Raw genomic sequence first — 22,592 nt, 5'->3', positions numbered from 1 at the left:
TTATAAGAAGTGAATAGGTTTCAACCAAGTGCGTAATTAAATAAAAGTCGTTCCCATTTTTGTTTCTTTTTTTTTTTTTTTTTAAGTATTTTTCGATAATGGTATTGAGATATTGATCTTTTATGATATGTTTATATTTATGAGATTATGAGAAATTATGGTACCTGTATATATTGTAACAATTCAAGGAAATTATTGCAAAAAAATTGTTGCAGGAATTACATTAGGGACATTGAAACAGTTTCGACTTAAACGTTAGACGCGTAACGATATGCATTGTACAATTATGTTTATACCGTTCATAGCGCTGTTATCTTTATTCGTTACTTCGAAGACGCAACAATAAATTTCTTAATTACTTTGTCATCCGATACTGTCATTTAAATAAATTAGTTCGTACCCAAACACTTGTTCCTCGTGCGATATCACATTCTTAAAAATTATAAGAACAAGAAGTTCCATATTTTGGTAATTCGCAGTTTATTCTTAATAATCTTCGGAATTTTGAGAAAAGCATATGATCGATCTCAAAAAAGATAGAAAAATTGTAAATAACGAAACGAATATAAAAATACAACGAAATTTCAACGACTTAAAAGAACCACGAAGAAATGTAACGACGTATAATACATCCAATTTTTTCTTAATATTAAATACACACATATTCAATAACCTACAGCGAACGCTTTTAATTTAATCCTTCGAACGCCTCAACTTTTCTTGGGTTTCGTTCCTAAAAAATATCTCCGTTTCCATCATGTTCTTGTGGTTGATACGATAAACTGTACACAAGCCAACGTAAGATCGATATATCCTTTTTCTTCAATCCGAGGCAATCGACGTTGGATTCTGTGGATATTTGCACCGATGAACAGACGTATTCGACACGTAATACGTGTAACGTGGCCTGACATTTCAAGCGGGCAAGAATCGCGTAACTACCATTTCCAATGCGCAGTATTCCGATAAATTGGATTCCAACGTATTAAGGGACGCGTATATCTGGCTTCCCCGTTTGCAATCCACGTTTCCACATTTAAGCTCTATCGAGTGTGCGCAATTATTTAACGAACATAGTCCGCCTGAACGTATCTTCTTCTATGCTATAATTACTCGCAAAAGTGTTTTCCAGCTTTTTCAATAAACACAAAAATTTTCGCGCGAAACGTTACCGAATTTATGTCGCATAGCTTCGCAGTTGCCTTTCCTCTTTCGCTTCATCGTTTTTAATTGGTTCAGAAAACTAATCCTGGCTACGCATTACATTAAGGAGCGTAAAGCTGCGTGAAAATACGTAATATCGGAAACGATATTTCTGGTCTTTCTGGTAATTCTGGTCAATATCTTGAAGCGAAACAACATTTATTAGCATAGATTTCAGACGGAGTTTGATATAAAAAAAATACGTGGAATGCATATTTCATGTTTTATTCATATCGACTTATCTCTGGAATGTCATAAAATGCAAAGTCAGGAAATACGTATAGATAAGTGTTAATAAATAACAACATAAATAATTGTTTATTTGTCAGAGACTCGAACAGCTAACGATAAGATAATCGAAATTTGCGATAAATAACCGTGTTCTACGCGAGGCATTTTAATAAAATACGATAAAGAACATCGAAACAGAATGCTTACAGACAAAAAATATTCAGATTAAATATTCGAATCTACAAACAAATATTCAATTAATGATCGATAAATCAAATGAATTGTAATATAAAGGACGTACAAGAAATAAACGTTACCGAAATGTAGAAAATTAATTATGGGAACTTTTATCAGTTTTGACGAACATTTGAAAAAGAATTAAACGACAATGTCTGAATATGAACGTGTTAAATCAAGTTTTATCATCGTTAAAAAATCGTCGAACGTTGTGTAATTAAATTTTACAAGCTGACATCAACCATATTATTACTCATAGAGCGAAACAGCTTTTAAATAAGCGATGCGTAAAAACTTTATCATTTTCTTATTTCTCAATTTCCAAAGTTCAATGCGACTAGACTAACGTAGGTTGACGTGGAAGGACATACATATTGAACGTGAAGTAATAAAAAAAATTTTCTTGAACTTTATATCTTTATTAAAAAAATATAAGACGAATGTTCAGAATCTAGCACTGTCAACGATTAATTACTGCATCATGAAAATTCAATTTGTTACCTAGATGCTACATCGTTCATACGTTATTTGTTAAACAGGAAAAGCAAAGGGTTATTAGTATCTAATAATAAGTATTCCTTTTCAAAAGTTATAGTATTTTTGCAAATATTTTGTTACGTATCATTTTCTATATTATTTACTCAAAAATATGTCGTTTCTATACTTTGAAAAATTCTGAAATTTAATTTAATTTAATCTCTATTAACATAACGATGTTTTACAATAACATAACAATAACACGATAGAAGAAAATATTGCAAATATTCGCAGTTTGATATTTCAAAACAAATTTATAGCATTTTTATTATCAGTAATAGGATTATCACGTAACACGATACTGCACATACATTATTCACAAGTACGATATTATCATAATCATAAATTAACATACATTAATCACACTTATTTTCTAAACTGTGAAACAATCTTGAACCACTCTGTGTTTCAACTTCTGTCTCTTTTCACTAGCTATTCGACTATGAAATTTTTTAAAGTGTTTCGATAATAGATATCTCAAAGTACGAGATTTTTAAATCACTCAAAGTTATTCGTCAATTTGCTCATCCGTCACAAGTAACATAAATAATCTCTTTCCACCAACTACTCTTTTAATCGTCGGATATTAATAATTGGAAAAATTTAATATTAATAAATATTAAACTTTAAACCTTCAAATATTAAAAACTTAATATTAATAAATATTAAACTTTTTCGAATTATCCAAAATTATTCGTTCAACTTTCTTCTATGTCACGAACACTACATAAAACGCTATACTCCCAAGCGAATAGACCTATACCCACTAAGGAGCGACATTCAATTTAAGCTCAACAAGTGCGCTTGAATTATTCGCTGACTTTTTTACGATGCAAAGGGATAGACGTTAAATTTCACGCGGCTCGAAGAGGCGGCAGCGTGAAACTTTTGTCGGTGAGAGTACATATGAAATATACGATCACCGTTTTCATCGTACGATCACGGTGAAATCACGATCACAGTACAGAGAAAGCTACGGTCTATTCGGTCGTTTATAGCCGGTCACAGACAGCTGGTTACCTCGAACGGCCCCTGAAAGTCTCTCTCGCTGAACTTTTACAATACGTCGAATTTTCTTCGCTTCCTCTATCGTTCTTTTTACAGCCTCTAAATTTGCCAATGCGGGTGGCAACGCATCGGCCCTCCCGAGACTCGTCGATCGCTCCAAAGTAACCAGCTAACATCTTTCCGATCGTAAACAACCGCTCCTTGCCTTTTTACGTGCCATTATCTCCGCGAGATAGCCTTTACTACACCTTTGTAAAACATCAAAGTCGATTTTTCTCGTCTTGGCATACGCAGACAATCCTCTAACGCTGAATCATTAGCGCGATTAGAAATTTTCGAGCACAAGAAACGCTGCTACTACGATCGTCTCGCGCTTGCAAAATCACTACGGAATTTTCTCTGGCTCAAATATACGAATATAGTCAACGAGATGGAACGCTTGTAATTAGGTTCCCACGAGGTTAAGTTGTTTCTCACTGAGATTCGATTTTACGATCATCTTGCCACTATCTTCGATCAGATTTCTAGTATAATAGTATAATTTTATTACATTTTACGGTACATATTACAATTAGATTTCTTCCGTCGAGTATTTCACGTGGAAAAGACTGGGCGAAGAACAATTGCAACACGAAGGAAGATCAAATCGATCCGAATTCCGCAACGATCGAGATTGCAGGGACGAAGATTGTTCGCTTTAAGGAGTACTTTTAATTTCGGTGAAAGTAGGCTGAAGGGAGCAGGAGGTCACGATTCGCGCAAAAGAAAAGAAGGGGAATCGAGGGAGAGACCTTCGCCTAAGGATATTAATACCGGTATATCGATGAGAATTCATACGTCGACAAGTATTTATTTCATCCATCACCGAGCACGATCGATTTTGTTAAACGAATGAAAAGTCGAACGAGAGATTCGACAATGCAATAGAAATCTATTCGAATGTCGCTGTTATACGAAAGAGATGACTTTAAATATCTACGTTTATCATATTTCGTTTACTACTACATTTCCATAGGAATTCGAACAACTTAAAACGCGACTATCAAGCAGCAACGTGTCTGTACTTCACAGCTTGGTTGTTTTTATTATCGTGTAAACTTTAGACTTTACACCACTGTAGAAACATGCTATTATATTGTATTGAACGTAACTACGATGTTATTACAAAGCGTGGTGCAACGTGCCGCCACGGCTTCGTCAGCCAGGCGATATATAATTAAGATAGCAGTTCATCAGGGCCAAGATAAACTACACCGACTAGTAAACGGTGTTCTCTTATCATATCCGAAAGATTCACCGAGAGTTAGGCCAGGTGTAACGCGCTTAGTCTCGGGCTCCTCGACGATCTTCCTCGAGATCTCGCATCGCAAAGTTTCTCACGTTTACTCGAACTGTGACTCGAAAGATCGTTGTCGATCGTACACGTCCCGAACGAAAATTTGATATTCTTCTCATTGTTTTATAATCATATACGCAGACTCGGGAAAGTATTTGAAAACTTTCATCGTGACACGTGTCATTTGGCAACTTTTCACTTTCTTTATACGTATAATTCTTAAGGAACAAATGACTTGTTGATTATTCATTGCGAGAATACGACACAGATAATAGTACATTTCAGGATAGAGCTGAGAAACAGTGTAGGTAACAGTGCCACTTTTCTTTATTTTTTCAATTTATCGGCTCGTATTTATACATCGCAAACATATCGCGATTATTGCATTACGGTTACCTTAGATTTCAGTGTATTTATTACAGTATTTACATACTAAATAATCAGACTCAAATATATCGAATTTCGTATCGTTTGGTAGTACCTTCGTATACAAACTAAGAACATTCGATAAATTCGATACTACGAAGATAGTAGCGAATAACCGAAAGAAAAAAGAGGGAGATAGATATCTTCATCGGGAGATAGAGTTAGGCGCAAATATACTTTTTATAGCCGCTATATAACCTACCGTTGGATACGTCGAATGTTCTTACAAATCGTCAGCCAACGACACCCACCACGATCCATCGCGAAAAGGAAAAAGTTCATCGCGACTCCTCGCCCTATCAATTACCAGTTATTAACGATCCGATGCGAACGTTTCGTTTTCAGTTACGTAAATCCAATTTACTTCCATCTGCAGCAAACGTATCGGCGATCGGTAACAAACCGTTTAATTAACTGATGATTCAATGAACGTATCGGCGTCGTTTTAAGTCCGAACAAATTGAACCTGGAACAAAGCTTAAGGGTGAGCAGGAGGATAGAGGCGGAGGAGCAGCGTGATCGAGGCGAAACGGCGATGGCGGCGGCCCGAAGATCCGATTAATTTCCGCTTGATTCCGAATGGAATATTTAAAAAGGATTAGTCTGAGGTATACGATGACGAGAAGAGAGGAACTCTGGAGAGAGGGTTCGCTGTCGTACGCCGGTGCAGCCAGAACGGGGGTGGGGAACAGTCAGAGATATTCCCGCAAATCGAATGAACGTGAGCCAAATGAAGCGATATTGAAAGGCGATATCGTCGGTTCGCTCGGCCGACGCACAAATTCAATAACGAGCTCTGGAATAGAACGAAGAGAGCGCGGATCGAAGAGGAGAGGACAGGAGAGGAGAGAGAGAGAGAGAAAGAGAAAGAGAGAGCGGGTGGGACAGGACGAAGCTGTGCACACGGGGGAGGGAGAAGTGCACGATGCACTCCGTGCACCGGTACCGAGATGGACTCTATTGCAGGAACGGATCGGTCGAAATACTCGACCGGCTTTTCTCCGGATCGCTCGATTACGATTTCACTGGATTACGCTTTCAATATCGTTGCGTCTCTCCGGTTGTCGTGTATCGAGCAATCGGAAACCTCTTCAAGGTAATAAATTTTCTTGGTTTCAACTGTTGTAAAAAGCGGAAAGGAGCAAATCAAAGAAATCCTGAAAGGATAGGAAACTTACCAACAACGTACCAACGGATATAGAATAGTTTGCATTGTCGTTCCTTTTATGATTACGTGTGCGCAATGGAGTTAAAAACTATGCACGTATTTACTTTGAGAGCATTGCGGTTGTTAGGAAAATTGCCGAGATACTACGTACGATTTGGATCTGATAATCTTCGATTCGGAACTGAAATAGAGATTTGTCTGGACTCTTGTTACTTGGTAAGCTCCAACTATGATATATCGCACGTGTGACACGATATTAGAAGACAGGAAGATAACGCAAAGTACGATACTCTTGGTAAGCTTTGTATAAGCTTCGATTAGAAAACTTCTTACGTGCGGTAATTCCACATACGTCTTTCTTTAAGTTGTTAATTCTATGAAGCAAATATCGATTCTATATTCTTGGTTTGAAATATACTCGTAGTATATGTAAAGAGAACTATATATGCGAAGGTTGCAAAAAGTATCACCTGGGAATTTTATTACCTTAGAAAACTTTCTAGTCAGAATTTTATTTAAGAAGTAGACGTATCTTCTCTTTTCTTTTTTGTCCGTTCGTTCGCTGCTCGCTCATCTTTTTCCAATTTCTATCGAAAATTTCCTATCGCAAACAATACGATTAACTTCATTGAACTTTGTCCTTTTACCGTTTGACTGAACTATCAAGATTGCTTCGTGACATTCCTTGCTTCAATCCCTTTCTCCTCGATTATTGTACATTACAAACATCGATCGATTACCGATACGGAATATTCAATTTAAGATAAACCCAATTCATTCGACGAACCAAAGTAAAAATCTGCAGAATCAATTTCAAACAAATAGCTTTCGCAATAAAGAAAAGAATCACGTCCGTCTCGAGACTTTCGTCTGGAGACAGTCGGCGGAATATTTCTAACGAGTCTCGCAGCAGTGGAAATCGGAATGAATCCGTAAGAGAGCGGAAGAAGCAAAGTATGTATGTATTCGGTGCGTCCCTGGAGCTCCGGATCAGTATGGTATCGAGCATTTGTTCGTCGTTTTGTTTGCCTTGAGAAGGTATTGGTGAATACGAGCGAGCGAGCGAGCTCTCGCATGCCGTTGCATCGTCCTACCCACAATGCTTTGTGTCTATCGGCCGGTTTATCCGGCGATCGATCCGCACAGCCCCGGCTGCGACTCGCTTAAAACCTTCCGGAGAAAATATCGTAAGCGATCTCGCGTCGCCGCCAGCAACGACGTCGCTGCTATTAGCGATGATATCGTATTCGACGTCGAGAGTCAGAGAGAGAAACAAGGAGAGGAACCGTGTGGAGACAGGTAAAGGAGAAAGAAAGAGAGAGTGAGAGAGAATGGGAGGGAGAGAGGAGGAAACGATAGAGGGAGAAAAAGAGGAGAAACGGAGGGCGCGGATAGCGTGCGAATATTGGATCGATTGAACGGGCCGTACATGCTTCCATTAATCGAGCAACAAATCACGGGAATTGTGTCGCGTTTCTATTCGAAAACCACGAGATACGGCACAGCCGCGCGAAACCAACGATGCTCGCTCGAGTGGAAATTGATAATGAAGCAAAAAAAAAAAAAAGAAACTGACGTTGAATGCGATGTTAATAAACGCAGGGCTCGTTTTAATCGCCGTATTAAACCGAGTGCTACGGCCGACAGTAATTCCGTGTCTCCCGCCGCAAACTACGCTTACGCCCTTACGATTCCAGTAACGAATGTTATTATCGCACGCGTGTACACACACCACCGAAATTACCGGTAGAACACTCTACCACCCTAGCGGAGAAAAAGTTTCAGTGGCGACAGCGTTTATCAGCGAGCGATTATCGTACAGCAGGTTGTAAATTAAATTATGGAGAAGCAATACCAAGGGACATCTTAGGGATTGGACCCCTGTGATATACGAGATTGTACTTTGGTAATCGCAGCACCGATTAAATCATCGCTCTGAACACAGTCTTCCCAATTTTCTTCTGTATATAATTGCTTTTCTAATTTATGAAACGAGTAGACATAAAGATCTAGAGCCCGGCTTTCCAACCTGTGGATCGCGAAGTATCTTCCGGAGGACACTGCGATCGTGTTAAGCACGTGTTACATATATTACGAGATAATTAATCATCAGGTTAAAATTATATTCTAGAATGCCGATTTTTAATGTTCTCTTTACCGTATCAAAAATGTTTTCTTTTTCTTTTTTCTGTTCTATCGGAAGGGAGACGAATGGTAAAGCATTTGACTACTGTAAAAGGGAATTGCAACTCAAAAAGTGGATAGAGAAACACCGATATAGAGTAATCGAAAATCTACGACGAGACGCTGCAGCGGACTTCGTTCTATTGTAGCTGTAGCGTTTCGAAACACGATTTAGCGTTCCAAACCCGACATCGACGAAAACACGATTACATCGGCCACTGACAAATTTTTACAACCTCGCTACATATCATGGCACATATCACAGACCTAACAATACGAACAAAAAACCAGTATTACCTTTTTGATCTTAAATTCGATCGTTGAAGAGCATATTGTTGCATGGCCGGGGGTATTTCACAATACAGAAAACGATATTGGGTTACGTAAACTATAATAGCGTTAGCTGAGATAGGAAAGCTTGGCACATCGTCATGCAGGATGTCAAATGGAGGACAATCTACGTGGAGAGCACAGTCGCACGAGCTGAGCTATAAATTCCATGGGATCCCTAAACAATTCGAAAATGTGACGCGTTCAATACAACAATCAATACGATATCCTGGAACACACGGAGCCGGTTGGAGCCGAAAATTTACGATCGATACGTGGAAACAATTGGACCGTTCGCGGAACACAATGGCTCTGAATGTGTCGGTGTGTGTAGAGTATTGGCCGCGTGAAACCGTATCTCCAGAAAGCTCAGAGACCGGGTCTACAAACCGCTCGGAACCGAGTTTCCGTTCGTGGCCGATTCGTGACTCACGCGACACGATTTTTCAACGGTCGCATGGCGACGCTGGTGAGCAAACGAGGCTGACAAGAGACGCGTGTCACTGGCCTCCGGGTTCCCGAGTTCCGACTTTCTCCTTCGGAACGAATCATTAGCTTTCACTCACACGAGTTATCCGAGTTTCCAGTCGATAGCCGCTTATTAGAGAGGCAAATTCCCGGTAGCGCGAGTATCGCCGTGCCGACAAGCGTCGACAAACTCGGCCAACGCACTCTGATATTTGTATTTTCATACCGAGCAACTGGGCGTGTCGATTAAAATTGCTATTCGCACCCCGCGACCAACGCGATATTTACATCCGTATATCGAGGGTAACTGGTAACCGGAGAAACTATTATTTAAGCGACAGGAATATATAAAGTATTCGAACTGTTAGTACGAATAGAGAGCGAGGCTATACGAAGGAGCAAAAGTAGGTAATGTAAAGAGGCATTTTTTCATACGAAGCTTCGTTTTATGAATGCATAAATCGATTGGAGAACGAAAGCTACTGATTATGATTCCTACATGATCGTGGCAAGTGCGATATGTAATTTAGCGTTTACGAATACAAATCAATTTCACTGCAAAATAACTACTCGTGGGAAGTAATATTTCATTTTCCAATAGCTGCATAGGTTTCGAGAACGTATCTACGAGTATCTTGATCGAGGATATATAACGATATATATAGATCGAGCCACTGATATAATTCAAAAGGCACAATGAATCTACGCGAAACGGTACGACAAAAATGTAGATCGACGTTTTCTCGAATAATCGACAACTAGAACTAGATTAAAAAATATGCGAACCCGTACACGTTACTACGATCAGGCGCGTTAAATAATTAAAAGAGTAGCGTATAATTTGTAACTTGTCGATTCACTGATGTTACCAATTGCTACTAAATTATTGCGCTGAATCCTCTATATAGTAATAAAGTAGTAAAGAACAGGGGAAATCTTGAGAGAACAGAGATGTAACTCGTGACCGTGGCACATCGTGACGATGAAACATCCGCGAGAGCATTTCCGAGTACGCGTAGCTACGTGCGGAGAACACCTACGCGAATCGTAAACTGGCGGCTGCGTGTGCGGACAGCGGAGACGAACGGAGCGCATGAATCGGTGCGAATTTCAACGCTTACGCGAAAATTTGCAGCGCGCGCGCGCATCTGGCATGCACAAACGATAATGACGGATATATACAAATGACGCATCCATGGACACACAAGCGTAAGGTGAGAGTAGCATAACTGTCAAGCGTGATACATCATCGCGAAGTATTCCCAAGCACGCCTTCAGAGCCCGTAAAATCCCCTCGACCGCTTGTTTGACTTCCATTTTCGATTGTACTCCGATGTTGCTTGTCGCACCGTTCGCTGCTAAGTTTATCGCCCATTTTACTGCCGATCGTAAGACGTCAACGATTCGCGGTAAAAGCACCGGTAAATAACATCGTCGGCGTCTACGTCAAGATCGAAAAGAAGCCAGGTTACGCGTCTTTCAAAGCTGGGGCCGATCCGTTTGTGGGAAAGCCGGAGAACGGTCGCCGTTGCAGGAAATTGTAATTCACGATAATCGATATCCGGACGAGGGGGAGCGCGTGCAGAGATAAACCGGCCACGAAGTAATCTCTCCTGTTGGCAAATTATTTTAATGGGGCTTGCGTTTCGTTTCGATCCCGGATGAGTTTCAGCGACTCGTTATCGGATCGGTCGGAATTACGCGAGTGTTTTAGAAATTGTTACGGCTCGTTAAGAAGTTCGTGGACACCGTGTTCGTAAAACATGGTAGAAATGATATTAGTATATCAATATTAGTATAAATAATTAGTATAGTAATAATACAAGATTAGTATATTGCATTTGCGAGGATAAAACTTTAATCTTTCTGATAAGAATCGTTAACGTTCTCTTGGCTTCCTAAATTACCTCTCTTATTAGACGATTTATCATTGTTCCATGAAAGCGTGTTGTATGTCTACTATGGTTCGCTGTATTTTAGAAAGTAGAGTAGCATAGTAGCGCGTACGAAATTTCATTACAAACTCGAAGGAACGCGTTTGTTTCGAACGGTCCGTACGATTATCGAAACGTTATTCGTTGTAAGTCGTTGAAAAGTGATATACGACGGTAGCAAGTTACTTTTGACTCAAAAGAAGTTGAACATCGATCGAAATGGACCGAAGATCAAGAAGGTCTTCCATCGTACTTGCTAATGGAATCATGGTACTATAATAAATACCATATTTCATCGAAGTGTGCTTCAACGATTACAGGAAGAGCGTTCGGAGGGAAAGGCCACATTTGTATAGGAATAAAGCGTGGCTGTTATATCACGATACACGTGACGGAGCAAACGCGGAACTAATCATTCAAGTGTATTTGACACAAAATTCCTTTTCCACATTCCATAACCGGATATTCATCAGAACTATCATTAGCGGGCTTTTTCCTCTTCGCTCACCTTAAACGAACAGTAACAAGTATACATTTTGTCATGGAAAAAACGATGATCAAGAAATTGTAAGAAAAACGAAACTTCGTTCTAACGTATCATATTAACGACCGAAAGAAAATAATGCAAAGGTGTACGAAAGCATAATATAGGATTACTTGGAAGATGCGATGATTATTATCGTTGCAGCGGACATTTTGCTATGTAAGAGGTGATAATTCCGTGAAATTACGGAACGAGTTAGATTTGATCATACGCTTTCAAAGGTCTAAAATACGATGTCAACGGCGTTAAAGGCAACAGACGATTAGACGATTTTTTCGACAATAATCGTATATAATTAGAGTTACGATTAATAATAAACGACCTATACATAATAATTGCCGAATTTCCGATCTAAGCTTATCGTACTTTGCTGCTAGAGCGTATCTTAACATCGCATCGCTAACACATATCGTCGTCAATTACAGCTGCCGCTTCGAGAACCGTTCGTCAAAGCAACGTTAAACATAATAATTCGTTAATATACGTACTACGGTACAGACTTTCACTCGAGTCTAACGAATACCTCGACTGCATCGCATCGTTCTTCGTAGATTCTATGCTTACCTGAAAACAGAAAAGAAAAGAAAGTCGAGTTAATTTACGAAGCGTAGAGAGAAGCTCGAGGAGGCACGAGCGAACGAACGCGGCGCATAACGACCTAAATCAAGGTGAATCGTCGTGCGAGGCAACGTGTATATCAAACGTTCTACCATCTCGTGTCTCCGTTGAATTACAAGCAACGTAGATCGAGCGTTCCCTTCAAAATGATGGAATTGCCGGGTTAAAGCGTACCGAGCTGTCTTGATTCATCAGCGAACGGAGTCGAGAATAGCGAGGTCTGTTTGCAACTGCCGAGACTGCTGCGCCAGTCGCGGCCAAGCACCAATAACACCAACTTAATGATGTTTGGTTGACGGATTTATGAGGGCAGTGCATGCGGTGCACTGCTGGGTAAAGGAGTCATTGCACGCGCTATAAAGATACGACCTCAGGCGATCCTTCGATCGTATCGCGGAAACCATTAGCTAGACCGCAAAAACGTCCGAGCGAATCGTACGTTTTCCCTCTGACGTGCCAGGACACGGGCAAGTAAGATTGATGCTGGCGCGCAATTGATAAGAAAGAAAATATTTGCCCCGCGCCCCGAAGAAGATTGGCTTCGCCGCCGTAAACACGGGCTGATCCGTTCGCCACTATATTTTTCGACTTAAAAGGACTGTCTCTGTTGAACCGTTCGAGTACCACGCGATACTATAGCGCCGTTTGGTACACAGTATGGAAAGAAGTATGAAAAATACTCGTACATATCTTTTACGAATATATTATGCGCGTTATGGGAAATATTTTGCAATTTCGTTCGCGCTCCTATGGAACCCGATTATCACGATCACGTTGGTAAAGTTGGAAACAGATCTGAAAATATATTACTACGTAGGTCGCTATTAATTGAGATACTGTATTCTCTGCTATATATTATTCGAATAAAATTACAATATCCCAAACCATCTGTATAAATGTTACTATTATCTTAACAATCGAAAAGATAAAACTAATGTTCGTTAATAAAACGGGCAAAGAATACCACGGGGGACTTTCTCCTTTACCGAACGTAATCTACTTCGTGATAAAGTAATTTCCGTTTTATCGAACTCGTTGTGTCAGCATTGTAAGACAGGCGACTATCTTCCTGCTAGTTGACCATTACGTCACGCGGTAACAATATTACGAGAGAAAGAAAACGGTGGTCGATAGATAATAGCGGTAGCGGTGAACGTCGTTAAATGCGCGCGTGGAGAGGCAGCGGAAGCGCACAAAGCTAGAGACGAAGATTTTTCCAGTGTCGCGGTATACGCGACGACACCTGGAAACACGTGGAAAAGCCGGGCTAGTGTACTTTTATGGGACGCCGTTAAAAGCGAACGGGAACAAGCCAACAATAGGGCTTATCGTGGTGGCCCGTGAGCGGTCTAATCTCGTTCTGCCAATCGCGCGTCGACTCGAGAGGGCTGCAGCACCACGATAAACAGAGTGGAACGCAAATCGCCAGCCTCGTTAGCATAACTCTACGTTCGTCCTCTCGGATTCTTGAGTAGTTTCCGCGCTCGCCACGCGTATTATTTCGATTCCTGTTGCCTGTCCAAGACTGATTTCTTACCAGCTCGACTGTAACCGTCTTGCCGTGCGCTCGTACTAAACCTTTTTTTGGAACGACAAGCGTTAAGAATGCTCGATCCTTCGGCTCTCGATGCAGCACCACGCTTATCTTAAACATGCGTCGAGCTTTGTCCGTGATTAACGTTGGATGTTGTTTATCGAGGTCAGAAAAGAACGGTCGTTCTCCATTTTTTTTTTTTTTTTTTTTTTTTTTTTTTTTTTTTTTTTTTTTTTTTTTTTTTTTTTTAAGTATGTACCTACTTAGCAATTATAGTTTTGTATTCTTTGGGATCACGCTGGAATCGAACAAAAATCAAATATTTCTGAAGAAATCAGAGATTATGTTTTTAGATGTTAATAGATAGAAACTATGTATTTCAGGCATCGTTTGAAACTACGCGATACATTTAAGAGAAGTACACAGATATTTAAATCTTCTCTTAGAAATCATATATCTGTTAGAATCAACGCCTTAAAAACTGATATAACGAAAGCTGATATGATAAAAGAAATTTGTATTCCGCTCTTATTAAACGTCTCATCGCTCGAGTCAAATTATACCGACCGTGATTCCGTCCGCGAAAAATCTCATCGAAACGTCTGCCGTTTTCAAAATATTAAGCTTTAACACGATCGTACAGATACGCGTATAATATTACGGTACGCGTAATAATCCTTTATTAACCCCTACGTTGTAAAAAGGACAAAGCGACCACCGATAGTAATTGAAACAGGACACCATAATACGTTCGCATCCTTGTCCTTAATAAAGCTAAGCACGAAAAATCAGATTACATATCATCTATTCGATCGCGGTGCCTGTATTCAAACGAGCAAAGGCGACGAGCTAAACTGCCAAAGGGCAAATACGTGTCGTCTCTCGCTCATCTCGTCTCGTCTCGTCGTGTCTGGTCTCTCGTCTCGCAGGTCCATTTTCTGCCCGCCTGCTGCTCCAACATCTTGCAGACTGGTAATGTAACTCCATACGCGATATCGTCGTCACGGCTAATCGACACTTTGTAGGATAATGTCGGCTTGGTACACGCATTTGCGGCATTCTTACACGGTATTTCGACGATAACTATCGCTCGATTCGCCTCTTCTCATTACGCGCCGCGATTTCTCCTATCCGTAGCTCTTTGGATCCGCGCGAAATGCCCCCGTTGCCCATCGACCTTTTCGTCGTTATCCTCTTGCTCAACTTATCTCTGGTTAAGCAACGCGTGCTGTTGCTGCTGCATGCGCGAAATTGGACGACATCGTAAAGGCTTTCCAGCGAAATGTGCTTTCGAATTGGCTACGCTAACAACGTGGTGTAACGTGTACAGTGTATACATACACGCTTCGATGCGAATATTCAAATTGGTACACGGTAGAAGCTTCGGGCATGGAAGGACTACCATCAGAATGGCTTACTTTCTGAAGGTTCTGCTATTCAAACTTTTCTATTGTTTCAACATGAATGGATTAGGAAGTTATTGAATAGTTGAAACGAAGCTATGGAAAGAAAGTTCGCCTCGAGAGTTTCCACTTTTGATTCAGAAAATTAAACATCTAACGGAATGACACAGAACGTTGAGTGTAAAAGATTGTTATTGCAGTGTATGATATCGTGGAGGAAATTTCTCGTACTTAACGAACACGAAGAAATTAACGAGCATGATACCGAATATGTAGAACGCAATGAAAATTATTGTTATATTACACAGACTCATGTGTAGATAGAAAGTACGATGTTTTATGTACTACATATGTAGAATTATATTAAGAAGTTTGATATAAACGATACGAATCAATTTTAAATGTCATAATTATTAGCAACAATATTTTTGATTCTCGTATCGGAAACTGGGATCGAATGAAAATAAAAATGTGCCTTCTTATTTCGTGTTAATAACGAGTATTTAATAACATTTAAAAAAATATGAAAAATTCTTGTAATAGAAATAAATGCGAAACTCGAAAATGAAGCATTATATTTATATTTTCATTTATAGTGATACGTTCTTTTATCGCGTGATTTTAAGACGAGAAGAGCGGTCGTTGTGCAATTTTATACGTAGAAAACTTCGATCTTTTAGACCTTCATCTAGTAATCATTTTGTAATCGATTATTCATGGAAACGTTCACAGGAATCTATCTATTTAAAAGTCATTAACGTGTCAGCTGTCAAGTAATTAACGTCTGGTGCGTCAAGAATCCAATCGAGTAATGTCAAATACTGCTTCGAGTAACGTTGTCAGCCAACCGTACTTGTTTATCTATTTGTGTTAATTTGGTAAACTTTGAGATGCAATACATAACTGTTTTAAGATTTAATATAATTTATTCTGCGCACAAAGAAAATTCTCTTCGCAATATGCAACGGAAGTAGAAAATATAGCACAATCGAATTTATTATCTATTTTATGTCTTATCGATATATATCACAACTTAAAGACTAGCACAGACACATTACAGTCTTGCAAACATATTTGTAATTTAAATAATAAAACGCAGTTGACAATTATACAATTGCGCAGAATTCAACCTACGTTTATTTCTTAAATGTTACAATCGTCAGCAAGACTGATATATTTGAAGAACAGATATTTCGGAAAAAATTTCTTAATCTAACTAAAGAAAACTTACACCTATTCTACGTATCTCAAAATGACAAATACGCGCCCTTTTCAGGTGAAAACTATATTATAGTAACCGATAGATACTACCTATTGGCCAAGTAATACGTTTCTAAATGGTAACAATTCGTAAATTCGTCGACATCGTTCGAGATACTAAAACCTCGTCGCAGATACTAAAAAAAAATACCAATCGATCTTCATCAGGAAACGCGCGATGCCCCGAAACGAAGCACGACAGCGAAAGGGAAAGCAGAACACGGAGAAAAAGCGGAAGAGTGCAGAGAAGAGATGATACGTGGCGTAAAAGCGGCGATGCTAAGAGCAACCAAGCAAGCAACCAAGCCAATTTATTTAATGATGACGCGTTTAGCAATAATAAGAGTGCCGGCAGGCTAGAGATATTTTTCCGCGTGTGGAACGCTCGCAAGTGCCACCACGTGTGCAACACGTGTGCATGATGCGCGTAGTACTCGGTCGTCGCTGTTACGTATACGTAAACTCATGGTTAAAGTGGCATGCACATCAAGGTGAGCAAATTGCTCTGGTGAAGAATCGCCATGAGAACAGCATTGTTGTACCGAGATACAAAAGGGGTAGCGGATCTTGGACGCGAGATATAAAAGGTCCAGCGGATCTTGGACGCGAATGTATAGCGCGAATAGAATAGAAAACTATAGAGAAAGAGAGAGACAGAAGCAAGTTGAGTTCGCCTTAAGGATTTTTATCAAAGGACGAAGGTGCGCGCGAAAGGACGAAAAAAGTATTTGCAAAGCACCAGGAGCCGCGAAGTGCAAGGTGATTTACCGGCGGTTTCAAGGCGAGCAAATTGCTCTTGCCGCGAGCTCGTACGAGTTTCTCGAAGACGCCGCGCCGTCGGATAATGATTCTTTCTTCCTTTTTCTGCGTGCGCTCGCAGACCTTGGCAATGAGATTGATCCGGTCTAGACGCTGTGTTATTAATTTGTACCGCAAGATTTATCGGCCAAGATGCACGGAGAATAGATATAATGGCATCGGGATTAATGATGCGACTCGCACGGATAACGTACTTTTATTTCCACCTCTGCCAACCATCAATTATTTCGTACGTGTTCGCAAATGAATTGGCTAGATTGCGCGCCACCGACCGACCAACCGATTTCATACGTATGCTACGTAGGCGCGTCATCAGAAAACGTTGGGTTCGATTTCCAACCATGCAGATCTCTTAATCTTTTTCTTCCATACCGCGATGGAGCACGAATCTCTTAAATCTCACCATTCCTACGATGCTATTCTTTGCAACGTAATTTCTTTCTAACTTATTCGTCGTAGAGACGCGTTTAGAGGTAGATTTAACCGATACAATGCGTTGGCGAATAACGTTTCGCTATAGCGCGGCTAGTCACTAGTATGTCGCCATAATTTACTTTACTACGTTTGATATAGAGCATTGATCTGGATAATTCCAGTAGCTAAATCATTTCTCCGCTTGTATACATGATATCATTAAAAATATAAATCTACCAAATGGTACAACGTCACCGCTACAAAATCACACCGACGTCGTAACATTAAAAAGACGTATGGACGTTAATTGTTATCATCATACCTAAACTGTAATTACGCCGAGCCACCGTTCATGCCAATCGTTGCCACTTCGATCCTATCAATAAACCAACTTAAAAACTCGATTACAAAAAATCGACTCTTTGACGGACGATTAACGCTGTACCGAGCGATATCGCGTCTCGCGTCTCGTAAATACTCTCGACGAGTAAAATCCAACGAGCAAATCGCACCGTGGCAACGATCAACGCGATAATACAGCGCCGATCGGTGCACAAGCATGCAACGTAGTATGGGTAAATGCACCGAGAGAGCAGAGGCTGCATTACGAGTTGACGCCTGATCTGGGCAACGTGCCGGGCACGACATTGCGCACGTGCTATGAATAGTTAGAGCCAAGTTAGCGTTGATTATCCCCGTGTTTGCGTGTGCAGTAGACCCGCTACACACTCCGAACCACGCTGCTGAAATTTTCTGATCAGACGCGGCCCATACGAACTCTAATATTAGAATCGAGCGCATACCGGCATTTCTGACGCTCTGTTCTTTGTTGCTGCCGCATCTGTGCCACGAACGGCACGATCGTGAGTTCGAACGGGGCAAAGGTCGATATTACATGGGAGTCAGTTGGCTAACGAGAGATCTCCTTCGAAACCGTCGAAAAAGCATCGAACGAGAAACAAGAGGAAAAGCTATAAAAGGAACCGATCGACCTTGTAAATACGGCGATTCGATGTAAACGATATAGCACACTAAGGGAATGGTATAGTATCAAAAAGTTGTTTAACCTTCTCGCGTAATTTATCAGTTTCCATTTACAGATACGTTAATTTTAAAGCGTGGCCGGGACACGTTTTATTAAGCGAGAGCTGAAACTGGGAACGAGGACTTTCGTTGATATCATTTTCGAATCGGCCTGTAAAGAGATCAGATTAAAACAAGGTGCTTAAGTGGGTCTAATTAACGACCGTAAGAAGGTCGTAACAATTTATCAGTATAAGGCAGATTCACGTTACAGACTCGCGCAACCTGATATGATGAACAACAGATGGTTGCAATTGGATCTTAGATCGAGCGCACCATACTTTTAAAAGACCGATGATGTAACGTAAACGGAATCTGTAAATACGAGCTGTTGATGTAATTAAATGCACCGAATGTATCCGCGTAACGCTACAAAGTTCTCGGCTTCGCGTTCGATTTGCGATATTTCCGTACAATTGGTTTTATTGCGACTCGAACGTGCCAAACGATAAAACAACTTCACGGTTTTTGCGTTTCGTATTAACCGCGAAACTACTTAACCTGCGGATGTATTTTTGAAACGCAAATAAGCTTCGTTGATACTATCATTTTCAAAGACACTGTCTATTTTTAATATGTCCATTGTTGTCGAGGTCAAGTAATATACACAACGATGTATTAGTACACATTCTAATACAGTTAAGTTTGAAACAAAATAATTTTGGAAAAAGCGTTGTGATAAACTATTATAAATTTGTCTCGTATTTGTGATATTTACGTAAATCGCTCCTATAAAATTTTTATTATTCTAATACAACTTTTAGGCCTTAACGAAACAACATATAAATTGATTTATTTACATTTCTCAACAATGTTACGTTATTTTATTACTTAGTCCGTAACGATTGTAAAAGTTGCCTAATCACGAAACAGGTCTAAAACTTCCAAATTCGGAGTCATTGCGTATCTTCGTTGCGTAACAAACTTTTAAAAATTCCCCGTGCCAATACATAATAAGAAAATTGGCTGGTAACAATGATCGAATATTCCTAAATTAGTGACAAAAACAATGACGTAGCCTTGTGCCAAATTATCGTGCTTCTATAGTCCATCCGAACATTCGTATACGTGAAATTAATGATCGTTGGAAAACTACGACGATTTATCAACTAAGGGGTGATTTATTCGAGGTTAGTTTAGTTCAATATGATGAACAACGGATCGGCACGATCGGATTCAGGTCAAGGAGAAATCTGATAGAGGGACTGCAATCACGGCGTGCCAAACGTTTGGCATCGTTCGCATTGATCACGCGACAACACCAAGGAACTATGTATGTACAATCGATACAAAAGAACTATGTATGTACATATATAGTAAGTAGATAGAACTTTTACCCCTATAGATTTTCCCATCTCAATTCCCATCGCAGAAGCACCGTCAAATAAATAAACGCAGTGCCAGAAATAGCACTAAATTAAAATAAGAGACCAATAAATAAATACGTATACCTATATATACAGGGTGGTTGGTAACTGGTGGTACAAGCGGAAAGGGGGTGATTCTACACGAAAAAAGAAGTCGAAAATATAGAATAAAAATTTTTTTTTTAATTTTTCCATCGAGACAACGATCTACAGTGAGATCCGTTATAACGTACTGCACGCGTACCGAGCGAAAATTCAAAGTCGAAAACAAAGTCTCGAAAACAAAGCCTCAAACGAAACATTTTTATTCTATATTTTCGACTTCTTTTTTCGCGTGGAATCACCCCCTTTCCGCTTGTACCATCAGTTACCAACCACCCTGTATATATGTACACGATCAACGTTAAAATGGAAAAGTATTACTACGAAATATAATGGTACGAATATAAACGTGTAACAAAAATGATATGAAATTGGCTACGTAAATAATTTGTATCGTTAATCGTTCAAAATTCGAGTTTGTATCTTTGTATCTTTTTCTACGTGGACTATCTGTATTACTCGACTGAACATCTAATATCTTGCAAAATAAAAATATGATTGTACAATAATATAATACAACTATGATTAGGTATTCAATTTTAGCATATCATCTACATAAAGATTACATATTGTTACATCATTATAACCATTCATATCCTATTCAACACTTTTAAATTTTGCATTCCAGCAAAGCTACAAACATCCTACTGCGATCGATAACTCATTTCGTTCGTAGCCGGTGGTAACTTTGTTTAATCTGAAAACTGGCGACGTTTACAATTGAAAAGTTTCCTGAGAAAGAGCAAGGCTGCGATGAATATATACACTCGTTACGTAATTTTAATTTACTTTATAAATACTCTAAAAAAGGCGAGATTTTTTAACAGCCATTATAATTATCCATCGAAACGTATCTAATATTTCAAAACTAGTGCTAAAATTTTTAACGCAATTTACTCGATTCCCTACAATTTACGACACGAGTTATTTTTCCAGAGAGCTCGTCCATTGGATAAATCTCAACCAGATAACGATAGAAGACAATCGTAATTGTCCGACGCGACGGTGTGTAACGGAAAGCGGGCGAATCTCGAAAATGCGAAGAAGTCAGAGAAGGAAGACGAAGAAGAGGCTAGCTTGGGATAGAGAGAACAGACATCCACTCGATCGGAGGCGACTCTAATTACCATTGGGGGGCTATAGCGGCAGCGTAATAATGCAATCTGGTTCGTGTGCTCTCATTAACAATTACCTGTACAAGGAGAGTTAATGCGCGCCATGATTACGGTTATAATTAGTACCGAGAGGTGCAGGGTACGAGAAGGAACGAGAGAGGACAGAGGTGGGACGGAGAAAGGTGCAGAGACGGGTAGGGCTCGGTACAAGCCTCGGATAATGAGTTTGCGAGAGCAGCAATGGGCCTAGCAACTTCTGATTCTCCGCCGGCATAAGCTTCCAACAGCCTCGATCAACCGGTCTTCCGCTCCTTTAGTCCGCGTCAATGCCGATAATTAGTCATAGCGTGGTTTACGAGCCGCGCCGGCTAATTCGTCGGAGACACCTGCGCGTTCGATTTTTACTGCTCCAGATTTTACTTAAAGCCACGTCGCTGTTCTAAGAACAGCGTGGAAAAGAATTCCAGCTACCATCCATGTACAGAGGCGAGATTACTCGAGTCGATAGAACGAGGTTACAAATGAGTACAACAACTTAATTTAACCTAACCGGAGCGCATACCGTCAGTAAAGATTTGATTGGTTTTAAGCGTTTCCGTAAACTTTGATAAATCGTCGTACGTTTAATTGGCAGTAGTCGAGTTTCGATGGATTTCATCTGCAAAGTGTATCTTGTTAAAATAATTCGATATGATTGATCGATATTTCGTTGCTAACGTTTTCGCTTTGGTTCGAAGAAAATTCGAGCGCGTATCCCTTGTGTATGCAACAATAGTTTGAATTAATAAAGGACTTTAATAGTAATTTAATGATAGCGAAATTCTCGTAAATAAATTATCGAATATCGTGAGATTTAACTTCGATAATAAAGTTACAATCCAGGCGACACTGATAATGCATAAATTCGGCGATTACTACGTATTAAATAATTCAAGGATTGAGTATTACAAAGGATACTATATCATTCCATACGATATTTGTTTGTATAATATATATTGCAGATTGTATCTCTTCGGTACATATATGCATGCAACTAATTATACCGAATAAAAAGTTCGCACGTAATGCATTTATTAATTAAAGCAATTATTAATTAATTAAAGAACGACATAGATAAATACGACTATCAAGGAGCAATAAAATAGTGCAATCTCGATGCAAGAAAAAAATGGCATCGCACGTTTGATTATTTTTCAATCTTAATAATTTAATATAGATACAAGATACTTATTCAAATTACTTAATTTGTTTATTAATAGCCCTTTTCACGT

The 22,592-nt window shown here is 39.7% G+C and overlaps 1 protein-coding gene and 2 long non-coding RNA genes across 4 annotated transcripts in view; 2 read left to right on the top strand and 1 right to left on the bottom strand.

Moving 5' to 3' along the window:
• The window catches only part of LOC126867402 (mucin-17-like), a 381,530-nt gene that overhangs the window by 317,609 nt on the left and 41,329 nt on the right, over positions 1-22,592 (bottom strand). The gene's annotated exons all lie outside the window — the stretch shown is intronic.
• Positions 16,005-19,549, top strand: LOC126867420 (uncharacterized). The gene is made up of 2 exons (XR_007690292.1): positions 16,005-18,696; positions 18,755-19,549. It is a non-coding gene; the product is annotated as an uncharacterized LOC126867420 (long non-coding RNA).
• LOC126867421 (uncharacterized) lies at positions 20,384-22,560 on the top strand. Its single transcript, XR_007690293.1, has 2 exons — positions 20,384-21,372; positions 21,445-22,560. It is a non-coding gene; the product is annotated as an uncharacterized LOC126867421 (long non-coding RNA).

Source organism: Bombus huntii, chromosome 7 (assembly GCF_024542735.1).
Source record: "Bombus huntii isolate Logan2020A chromosome 7, iyBomHunt1.1, whole genome shotgun sequence".
In the NCBI taxonomy this organism is placed as follows: domain Eukaryota; kingdom Metazoa; phylum Arthropoda; class Insecta; order Hymenoptera; family Apidae; genus Bombus; species Bombus huntii.
The sequence above is the reverse complement of the archived record's forward strand: the minus strand, read 5'-3'. Positions and strand labels throughout refer to the sequence as shown.